This window comes from Schistocerca gregaria, chromosome 11 (genome assembly GCF_023897955.1).
Source record: "Schistocerca gregaria isolate iqSchGreg1 chromosome 11, iqSchGreg1.2, whole genome shotgun sequence".
Lineage (NCBI taxonomy): Eukaryota > Metazoa > Arthropoda > Insecta > Orthoptera > Acrididae > Schistocerca > Schistocerca gregaria.
In genome coordinates, this window is record NC_064930.1 from 8,586,490 (window position 1) to 8,598,812 (window position 12,323).

Below are 12,323 nucleotides of genomic sequence, written 5' to 3' on the forward strand. Positions count from 1 at the left end.
TTTCATTTCCCTAACTGTCACAGTAAATTTGAAAAAAAATCAGTCGATAAAGCATAGAAGCTCACCGAAGAAGGCATAAAAGGAGAGCGAATGGATGGGCTGTGTGGGGAGAACGGAGGCAAAAAAAAAAAAAAAAAAATAAATAAATAAAAAGATGGTAGAGCGATCGCTTAGTATGCGAGAGGTACTGGGATCAATTCCCAGTGCCTCCAGAACTTTTAACACACATACATGCGCACCTTGCCATGCAAGTGGAATTATTCTCAGCTTGGAGATGTGTCTAGGAAGATACAAGTGAATGATTAGCATCCACAATTGGTAAGCGTGCTGTTATTAGTGCGCGGGAAGCACCCTCCTCCCACGCCTACACTTAATTTAGAAACAGTACAAGTGTTAGCGTAAGATTCTCAAGCCTATGTCGGAAAGATCTGCCTTGCGCCGAGTTCACGTAAATCCCACTGCACATTCCTATTCTTTGCGTGCAGTCGGCTGCTACTGGTGTTGCTAGTTGTGACTGCTGATAACAGATGTTGTAGCAATCAATTCATGGAGTGAGTTGTATGTTTTGCCATAGTCTGTCTCCGACAAGCAAGCACAGGTGACATAGGTGCGAACACAGGAAGCTAGCAGACCCTCGCTGCCGGCAGACACCGAGCAGCCACACTAGGAGGGCGGCCTAAGACGTAGGCGAAATGTGCTCATTCGCTTTGGCGCGACGTCGAACTATAAATAATGCTGTCACTAGCGTGAGCGTCGTGGAAAGTCGGAAAAGTCGGCTGCGTGGGTGAGTGCCAAGTTTGGGGAGCGTTTTGTAGTATGCGCAGTGCAATGGAGACGCGGAAAGTTGTTGTGGCCCAGTGTTTTGCAGTTGGACGACAAGATTGGTACACAGTAGTAAAGAGCGAGGCACTGAGTTGGCATGAATAATGGAGTGCACAATGGGGCTCGAGATGTGTTTGTTACCTCAGGTGCTGTATGATTGTCGACAAGGAGTGAAAACGGAGCAATTTGTGACGGCTCTTTCAATTTAAGACGTTAAAAACAGACGGAATTTGCATTTGTAATACCAGAGCATCGAAACTACTTGGAACTTTTGTGTATATGATCGTGTCCGCGCCTTTGTACTCTGCTCCCTTCACCGCTACAAACCAACCAACCATCGTGTCCGTGCGCATCAGAGTCGCAAACAATGGGGAATAGCGCAGTTTGGTCGTGCATGGGGCGTAGCTCAGTTGGTAGAGCGTTCGCTTCGCATGTGAAAGGTGCAGGGTTGAAGCCGCGGCGCCTCCATTTTTTGTGGTCAGTGCATGGTAAGTGTTGGTCGCGGCGAACCTAAAGGCACGCAAGATGTTGCAAAGCCAGCTTCACAGACTGATATGATGTACACTGACGTAAGGAGAGCAAGATGTAAGTGTGGGGACCGGCTGTTATCGAGGTGTCATCGAGTGCAGATCTGTCTTAGGTATCACGGCTTAACCTCATTGAAGTCTAGAGGGTGGACAACACGTTCGTCTTACTCAGAGCGGTGTCCGAACTCTATTTTCAACGTTATACGTGCCACTTTCATTGTGGCCAACTACGATTCGATACAGAATGCACGAAACCTGAAAGACACCCTAACGGATACATAGAGAGTAGTGTTTGTCTGCTGAATAATGGGAGTGCAAGGGTCTACGTCGTCTATATGGCTGTATGTAGCACCATTAGTCTTCGGGTGGGCGGGCGTAGCTCAGATGGTAGAGCGCTCGCTTAGTATGCGAGAGGTACTGGGATCAATACCCAGTGCCTCCAGAACTTTTAACACACATACATGCGCACCTTGCCATGCAAGTGGAATAATTCTCAGCCTGCAGATGTGTCTAGGAAGATACAAGCGAATGATTAGCATCCACAATTGGCAAGCGTGCTGTTATTATTGCGCGGGAAGCACCCTCCTCCCACGCCTACACTTAATTTAGAAACAGTACAAGTGTTCCCGTAAGATTCTCAAGCCTATGTCGGAAGGATCTGGCTTGCGCCGAGTTCACGTAAATCCCACTGCACATTCCTATTCTTTGCTTGCAGTTGGCTGCTACTGGAGTTGCTAGTTGTGGCTGCTGATAACAGATGCCGTAGCAATCAATTCATGGAGTGAGTTGTATGTTTTGCGATAGTCTGTCTCTGACAAGCAAGCACAGGTAACATAGGTGCGAACACAGGAAGCTAGCAGACCCTCGCTGCCTGCAGCTCAGATGGTAGAGCGCTCGCTTAGTATGCGAGAGGTACTGGGTCAATACCCAGTGCCTCCAGAATTTTTAACACACGTACATGCGCACCTTGCCATGCAAGTGGAATGATTCGCAGCCAGCAGATGTGTCTAGGAAGATACAAGCGAGTGATTAGCATCCACAATTGGCAAGCGTGCTGTTATTAGTGCGCGGGAAGCACCCTCCTCCCACGCCTACACTTAATTTAGAAACAGTACAAGTGTTCCCGTAAGATTCTCAAGCCTATGTCGGAAAGATCTGCCTTGCGCCGAGTTCACGTAAATCCCACTGCGCATTCCTATTCTTTGCGTGCAGTCGGCTGCTACTGGTGTTGCTAGTTATGACTGCTGATAACAGATGCCGTAGCAATCAATTCATGGAGTGAGTTGTATGTTTTGCGATAGTCTGTCTCTGACAAGCAAGCTCAGGTGACATAGGTGCGAACACAGGAAGCTTGCAGACCCTCGCTGCCTGCAGACACCGAGCAACCCCACTAGGAGGGCGGCCTAAGCCGTAGGCGAAATGTGCTCATTCGCTTTGGCGCGACGTCGAACTATAAATAATGCTGTCACTAGTGTGAGCGTTGCGTAGGCTTCGTGGAAAGTCGCAAAAGTCGGCTGCGTGGGTGAGTGCCAAGTTTGGGGAGCGTTTTGTAGTATGCGCAGTGCAATGGAGACGCGGAAACTTGTTGTGGCCCAGTGTTTTGCAGTTGGACGACAAGATTGGTACACAGTAGTAAAGAGCGAGGCACTGAGTTGGCATGAATAATGGAGTGCACAATGGGGCTCGAGATGTGTTTGTTACCTCAGGTGCTGTATGATTGTCGACAAGGAGTGAAAACGGGGCAATTTGTGACGGCTCTTTCAATTTAAGACGTTAAAAACAGACGGAATTTGCATTTGTAATAGCAGAGCATCGAAACTACTTGGAACTTTTGTGTATATGAACGTGTCCGCGCCTTTGTACTGTGCTCCCTTCACCGCTACAAACCAACCAACCATCGTGTCCGTGCGCAACAGAGTCGCAAAGAATGGGGAATAGCGCAGTTTGATCGTGCATGGGGCATGGCTCAGTTGGTAGAACGTTCGCTTCGCATGTGAAAGGTGCAGGTTTCAACCCGCGGCGCCTCCATTTTTTGTGGTCAGTGCATGGTAAGTGTTGGTCGCGGCGAACCTAAAGGCACGCAAGATGTTGCAAAGCCAGCGTCACAGACTGATATGATGTATACTGACGTAAGGAGAGCAAGATGTAAGTGTGGGGACCGGCTGTTATCGAGGTGTCATCGAGTGCAGATCTGACTTAGGTATCACAGCTTCACCTCATTGAAGTCTAGACGGTGGACAACACGTTCGTCTTACTCAGAGCGGTGTCCGAACTCTATTTTCAACGTTATACGTGCCACTTTCATTGTGGCCAACTACGATTCGATACAGAATGCACGAAACCTGAAAGACACCCTAACGGATACGTAGAGAGTAGTGTTTGTCTGCTGAATAATGGGAGTGCAAGGGTCTGTGTCGTTTATATGGCTGTATGTAGCACTATTAGTCTACGGGGGGGGGGCGGGCGTAGCTCAGATGGTAGAGCGCTCGCTTAGTATGCGAGAGGTACTGGGATCAATACCCAGTGCCTCCAGAATTTTTAACACACGTACATGCGCACCTTGCCATGCAAGTGGAATGATTCGCAGCCAGCAGATGTGTCTAGGAAGATACAAGCGAGTGATTAGCATCCACAATTGGCAAGCGTGCTGTTATTAGTGCGCGGGAAGCACCCTCCTCCCACGCCTACACTTAATTTAGAAACAGTACAAGTGTTCCCGTAAGATTCTCAAGCCTATGTCGGAAGGATCTGCCTTGCGCCGAGTTCACGTAAATCCCACTGCACATTCCTATTCTTTGCGTGCAGTCGGCTGCTACTGGTGTTGCTAGTTGTGACTGCTGATAACAGATGCCGTAGCAATCAATTCATGGAGTGAGTTGTATATTTTGCGATAGTCTGTCTCTGACAAGCAAGCACAGGTGACATAGGTGCGAACACAGGAAGCTTGCAGACCCTCGCTGCCTGCAGACACCGAGCAACCACACTAGGAGGGCGGCCTAAGCCGTAGGCGAAATGTGCTCATTCGCTTTGGCGCGACGTCGAACTATAAATAATGCTGTCACTAGTGTGAGCGTTGCGTAGGCTTCGTGGAAAGTCGCAAAAGTCGGCTGCGTGGGTGAGTGCCAAGTTTGGGGAGCGTTTTGTAGTATGCGCAGTGCAATGGAGACGCGGAAACTTGTTGTGGCCCAGTGTTTTGCAGTTGGACGACAAGATTGGTACACAGTAGTAAAGAGCGAGGCACTGAGTTGGCATGAATAATGGAGTGCACAATGGGGCTCGAGATGTGTTTGTTACCTCAGGTGCTGTATGATTGTCGACAAGGAGTGAAAACGGAGCAATTTGTGACGGCTCTTTCAATTTAAGACGTTAAAAACAGACGGAATTTGCATTTGTAATACCAGAGCATCGAAACTACTTGGAACTTTTGTGTATATGAACGTGTCCGCGCCTTTGTACTCTGCTCCCTTCACCGCTACAAACCAATCAACCATCGTGTCCGTGCGCATCAGAGTCGCAAACAATGGGGAATAGCGCAGTTTGGTCGTGCATGGGGCGTAGCTCAGTTGGTAGAGCGTTCGCTTCGCATGTGAAAGGTGCAGGGTTGAAGCCGCGGCGCCTCCATTTTTTGTGGTCAGTGCATGGTAAGTGTTGGTCGCGCCGAACCTAAAGGCACGCAAGATGTTGCAAAGCCAGCGTCACAGACTGATATGATGTATACTGACGTAAGGAGAGCAAGATGTAAGCGTGGGGACCGGCTGTTATCGAGGTGTCATCGAGTGCAGATCTGTCTTAGGTATCACGGCTTAACCTCATTGAAGAGTAGAGGGTGGACAACACGTTCGTCTTACTCAGAGCGGTGTCCGAACTCTATTTTCAACGTTATACGTGCCACTTTCATTGTGGCCAACTACGATTCGATACAGAATGCACAAAACCTGAAAGACACCCTAACGGATACATAGAGAGTAGTGTTTGTCTGCTGAATAATGGGAGTGCAAGGGTCTGTGTCGTCTATATAGCTGTATGTAGCACCACTAGTCTACGGGGAGGTGGGCGTAGCTCAGATAGTAGAGCGCTCGCTTAGTATGCGAGAGGTACTGGGATCAATACCCAGTGCCTCCAGAATTTTTAACACACTTACATGCGCACCTTGCCATGCAAGTGGAATGATTCGCAGCCTGCAGATGTGTCTAGGAGGATACAAGCGAATGATTAGCATCCACAATTGGCAAGCGTGCTGTTATTAGTGCGCGGGAAGCACCCTCCTCCCACGCCTACACTTAATTTAGAAACAGTGCAAGTGTTCCCGTAAGATTCTCAAGCCTATGTCGGAAAGATCTGCCTTGCGCCGAGTTCACGTAAATCCCACTGCACATTCCTATTCTTTGCGTGCAGTCGGCTGATACTGGTGTTGCTAATTGTGGCTGCTGATAACAGATGCCGTAGCAATCAATTCATGGAGTGAGTTGTACGTTTTGCGATAGTCTGTCTCTGACAAGCAAGCACAGGTGACATAGGTGCGAACACAGGAAGCTTGCAGACCCTCGCTTCCTACAGACACCGAGCAGCCACACTAGGAGGGCGGCCTAAGCCGTTGGCGAAATGTGCCCATTCGCTTTGGCGCGACGTCGAACTATAAATAATGCTGTCACTAGCGTGAGCGTCGTGGAAAGTCGGAGAAGTCGGCTGCGTTGGTGAGTGCCAAGTTTGGGGAGCGTTTTGTAGTATGCGCAGTGCAATGGAGACGCGGAAACTTGTTGTGGCCCAGTGTTTTGCAGTTGGATGACAAGATTGGTACACAGTAGTAAAGAGCGAGGCACTGAGTTGGCATGAATAATGGAGTGCACAATGGGGCTCGAGATGTGTTTGTTACCTCAGGTGCTGTATGATTGTCGACAAGGAGTGAAAACGGAGCAATTTGTGACGGCTCTTTCAATTTAAGACGTTAAAAACAGACGGAATTTGCATTTGTAATACCAGAGCATCGAAACTACTTGGAACTTTTGTGTATATGAACGTGTCCGCGCCTTTGTACTCTGCTCCCTTCACCGCTACAAACCAACCAACCATCGTGTCCGTGCGCATCAGAGTCGCAAACAATGGGGAATAGCGCAGTTTGGTCGTGCATGGGGCGTAGCTCAGTTGGTAGAGCGTTCGCTTCGCATGTGAAAGGTGCAGGGTTGAAGCCGCGGCGCCTCCATTTTTTGTGGTCAGTGCATGGTAAGTGTTGGTCGCGGCGAACCTAAAGGCACGCAAGATGTTGCAAAGCCAGCGTCACAGACTGATGTGATGTATACTGACGTAAGGAGAGCAAGATGTAAGTGTGGGGACCGGCTGTTATCGAGGTGTCATCGAGTGCAGATCTGTCTTAGGTATCACGGCTTAACCTCATTGAAGTCTAGAGGGTGGACAACACGTTCGTCTTACTCAGAGCGGTGTCCGAACTCTATTTTCAACGTTATACGTGCCACTTTCATTGTGGCCAACTACGATTCGATACAGAATGCACGAAACCTGAAAGACACCCTAACGGATACATAGAGAGAAGTGTTTGTCTGCTGAATAATGGGAGTGCAAGGGTCTGTGTCGTCTATATGGCTGTATGTAGCACCATTAGTCTTCGGTTGGGCGGGCGTAGCTCAGATGGTAGAGAGCTCGCTTAGTATGCGAGAGGTACTGGGATCAATACCCAGTGCCTCCAGAATTTTTAACACACCTACATGCGCACCTTGCCATGCAAGTGGAATGATTCGCAGCCAGCAGATGTGTCTAGGAAGATACAAGCGAATGATTAGCATCCACAATTGGCAAGCGTGCTGTTATTAGTGCGCGGGAAGCACCCTCCTCCCACGCCTACACTTAATTTAGAAACAGTACAAGTGTTCCCATAAGATTCTCAAGCCTATGTCGGAAGGATCTGCGTTGCGCCGAGTTCACGTAAATCCCACTGCACATTCCTATTCTTTGCGTGCAGTCGGCTGCTACTCGTGTTGCTAGTTGTGGCTGCTGATAACAGATGCCGTAGCAATCAATTCATGGAGTGAGTTGTATGTTTTGCGATAGTCTGTCTCTGACAAGCAAGCACAGGTGACATAGGTGCGAACACAGGAAGCTTGCAGACCCTCGCTGCCTGCAGACACCGAGCAACCACACTAGGAGGGCGGCCTAAGCCGTAGGCGAAATGTGCTCATTCGCTTTGGCGCGACCTCGAACTATAAATAATTCTGTCACTAGCGTGAGCGTCGTGGAAAGTCGGAAAAGTCGGCTGCGTGGGTGAGTGCCAAGTTTGGGGAGCGTTTTGTAGTATGCGCAATGCAATGGAGACGCGGAAACTTGTTGTGGCCCAGTGTTTTGCAGTTGGACGACAAGATTGGTACACAGTAGTAAAGAGCGAGGCACTGAGTTGGCATGAATAATGGAGTGCACAATGGGGCTCGAGATGTGTTTGTTACCTCAGGTGCTGTATGATTGTCGACAAGGAGTGAAAACGGAGCAATTTGTGACGGCTCTTTCAATTTAAGACGTTAAAAACAGACGGAATTTGCATTTGTAATACCAGAGCATCGAAACTACTTGGAACGTTTGTGTATATGAACGTGTCCGCGCCTTTGTACTCTGCTCCCTTCACCGCTACAAACCAACCAACCATCGTGTCCGTGCGCATCAGAGTCGCAAAGAATGGGGAATAGCGCAGTTTGGTCGTGCATGTGGCGTAGCTCAGTTGGTAGAGCGTTCGCTTCGCATGTGAAAGGTGCAGGCTTCAAGCCGCGGCGCCTCCATTTTTTGTGGTCAGTGCATGGTAAGTGTTGACCGCGGCGAACCTAAAGACAGCAAGATGTTGCAAAGCCAGCGTCACAGACCGATATGATGTATACTGACGTAAGGAGAGCAAGATGTAAGTGTGGGCACCGGCTGTTATCGAGGTGTCATCGAGTGCAGATCTGTCTTAGGTATCACGGCTTAACCTCATTGAAGTCTAGAGGGTGGACAACACGTTCGTCTTACTCAGAGCGGTGTCCGAACTCTATTTTCAACGTTATACGTGCCACTTTCATTGTGGCCATCTACGATTCGATACAGAATGCACGAAACCGGAAAGACACCCTAACGGATACATAGAGAGTAGTGTTTGTCTGCTGAATAATGGGAGTGCAAGGGTCTGTGTCGTCTATATGGCTGTATGTAGTACCATTAGTCTTCGGGGCGGCTGGCGTAGCTCAGATGGTAGAGCGCTCGCTTAGTATGTGAGAGGTAGTTGGATCAATACCCAGTGCCTCCAGAATTTTTAACACACCTACATGCAAATGGAATAATTCACAGCCAGCAGATGTGTCTAGGAAAATACAAGCGAATGATTAGCATCCAAAATTGGCAAGCGTGCTGTTATTAGTGCGCGGGAAGCACCCTCCTCCCACGCCTACACTTAATTTAGAAACAGTACAAGTGTTCCCGTAAGATTCTCAAGCCTATGTCGGAAAGATCTGCCTTGCGCCGAGTTCACGTAAATCCCACTACACATTCCTATTCTTTGCGTGCAGTTGGCTGCTACTGGTGTTGCTAGTTGTGACTGCTGATAACAGATGCCGTAGCAATCAATTCATGGAGTGAGTTGTATGTTTTGCGATAGTCTGTCTCTGACAAGCAAGCTCAGGTGACATAGGTGCGAACACAGGAAGCTTGCAGACCCTCGCTGCCTGCAGACACCGAGCAGCCACACTAGGAGGGCGGCCTAAGCCGTAGGCGAAATGTGCTCATTCGCTTTGGCGCGACGTCGAACTATAAATAATGCTGTCACTAGCGTGAGCGTCGTGGAAAGTCGGAAAAGTCGGCTGCGTGGGTGAGTGCCAAGTTTGGGGAGCGTTTCGTAGTATGCGCAGTGCAATGGAGACGCGGAAACTTGTTGTGGCCCAGTGTTTTGCACTTGGACGACAAGATTGGTACACAGTAGTAAAGAGCGAGGCACTGAGTTGGCATGAATAATGGAGTGCACAATGGGGCTCGAGATGTGTTTGTTACCTCAGGTGCTGTATGATTGTCGACAAGGAGTGAAAACGGAGCAATTTGTGACGGCTCTTTCAATTTAAGACGTTAAAAACAGACGGAATTTGCATTTGTAATACCAGAGCATCGAAACTACTTGGAACTTTTGTGTATATGAACGTGTCCGCGCCTTTGTACTCTGCTCCCTTCTCCGCTACAAACCAACCAACCATCGTGTCCGTGTGCATCAGAGTAGCAAAGAATGGGGAATAGCGCAGTTTGGTCGTGCATGTGGCGTAGCTAAGTTGGTAGAGCGTTCGCTTCGCATGTGAAAGGTGCAGCGTTCAAGTCGCGGCGCCTCCATTTTTTGTGCTCAGTGCATGGTAAGTGTTGGTCGCGGCGAACCTAAAGGCACGCAAGATGTTGCAAAGCCAGCGTCACAGACTGATATGATGTATACTGACGTAAGGAGAGCAAGATGTAAGTGTGGGGACCGGCTGTTATCGAGGTGTCATCGAGTGCAGATCTGTCTTAGGTATCACGGCTTAACCTCATTGAAGTCTAGAGGGTGGACAACACGTTCGTCTTACTCAGAGCGGTGTCTGAACTCTGTTTTCAACGTTATACGTGCCACTTTCATTGTGGCCAACTACGATTCGATACAGAATGCACGAAACCGGAAAGACACCCTAACGGATACATAGAGAGTAGTGTTTGTCTGCTGAATAATGGGAGTGCAAGGGTCTGTGTCCTCTATATGGCTGTATGTAGCACCATTAGTCTTCGGGGCGGCGGGCGTAGCTCAGATGGTTGAGCGCTCGCTTAGTATGCGAGACGTACTGGGATCGATACCCAGTGCCTCCAGAATTTTTAACACTCCTACATGCGCACCTTGCCATGCAAGTGGAATAATACACAGCCAGCAGATGTGTCTAGGAAGATACAAGCGAATGATTAGCATCCACAATTGGCAAGCGTGCTGTTATTAGTGCGCGGGATGCACCCTCCTCCCACGCCTACACTTAATTTAGAAACAGTACAAGTGTTCCCGTAAGATTCTCAAGCCTATGTCGGAAAGATCTGCCTTGCGCCGAGTTCACGTAAATCCCACTGCACATTCCTATTCTTTGCGTGCAGTCGGCTGCTACTGGTGTTGCTAGTTGTGACTGCTGATAACAGATGCCGTAGCAATCAATTCATGGAGTGAGTTGTATGTTTTGGGATAGTCTGTCTCTGACAAGCAAGCACAGGTGACATAGGTGCGAACACAGAAAGCTAGCAGAACCTCGCTATCTGCAGACACCGAGCAGCCACACTAGGAGGGCGGCCTAAGCCGTAGGCGAAATGTGCTCATTCGCTTTGGCGCGACGTCGAATTATAAATAATGCTGTCAATAGCGTGAGCGTTGCGTGAGCGTCGTGGAAAGTCGGAAAAGTCGGCTGCTTGGGTGAGTGCCAAGTTTGGGGAGCGTTTCGTAGTATGCCCAGTGAGATGGAGACGCGGAGACTTGTTGTGGCCCAGTGTTTTGCAGTTGGTCGACAAGATTGCTACACAGTAGTAAAGAGCGAGGCACTGAGTTGGCATGAATAATGGAGTGCACAATGGCGCTGGAGATGTGTTTGTTACCTTAGGTGCTGTATGATTGTCGACAAGGAGTGAAAACGGAGCAATTTGTGACGGCTCTTTCTATTTAAGACGTTAAAAACATACGGAATTTGCATTTGGAATACCAGAGCATCGAAACTACTTGGAACGTTTGTGTATATGAACGTGTCCGTGCCTTTGTACTCTGCTCCCTTCACCGCTACAAACCAACCAACCATCGTGTCCGTGCGCATCAGAGTCGCAAAGAATGGGGAATAGCGCAGTTTGGTCGTGCATGTGGCGGAGCTCAGCTGGTACAGCGTTCGCTTCGCATGTGAAAGGTCCAGGGTTCAAGCAGCGTCGCCTCCATTTTTTGTGGTCAGTGCATGGTAAGTGTTGGTCGCGGCGAACCTAAAGGCACGCAAGATGTCGCAAAGCCAGCGTCACAGACTGATATGATGTATACTGACGTAAGGAGAGCAAGTTGTAAGTGTGGGGACCGGCTGTTATCGAGGTGCCATCGAGTGCAGATCTGTCTTAGGTATCACGGCTTAACCTCATTGAAGTCTAGAGGGTGGACAACACGTTCGTCTTACTCAGAGCGGTGTCTGAACTCTATTTTCAACGTTATACGTGCCACTTTCATTGTGGCCAACTACGATTTGATACAGAATGCACGAAACCTGAAAGACACCCTAACGGATACATAGAGGGTAGTGTTTGTCTGCTGAATAATGCGAGTGCAAGGGTCTGTGTCGTCTATATGGCTGTATGTAGCACCATTAGTCTTCGGGGCGGCGGGCGTAGCTCAGATGGTTGAGCGCTCGCTTAGTATGCGAGACGTACTAGGATCGATACCCAGTGCCTCCAGAATTTTTAACATACCTACATGCGCACCTTGCCATGCAAGTGGAATCATTCACAGCCAGCAGATGTGTCTAGGAAGATACAAGCGAATGATTAGCATCCACAATTGGCAAGCGTGCTGTTATTAGTGCGCGGGAAGCACCCTCCTCCCACGCCTACACTTAATTTAGAAACAGTACAAGTGTTCCCGTAAGATTCTCAAGCCTATGTCGGAAAGATCTGCCTTGCGCCGAGTTCACGTAAATCCCACTGCACATTCCTATTCTTTGCGTGCAGTCTGCTGCTACTGGTGTTGCTAGTTGTGACTGCTGATAACAGATGCCGTAGCAATCAATTCATGGAGTGAGTTGTATGTTTTGCCATAGTCTGTCTCTGACAAGCAAGCACAGGTGACATAGGTGCGAACACAGGAAGCTAGCAGACCCTCGCTGCCTGCAGACACCGAGCAGCCACACTAGGAGGGCGGCCTAAGCCGTAGGCGAAATGTGCTCATTCGCTTTGGCGCGACGTCGAACTATAAATAATGCTGTCAATAGCGTGAGC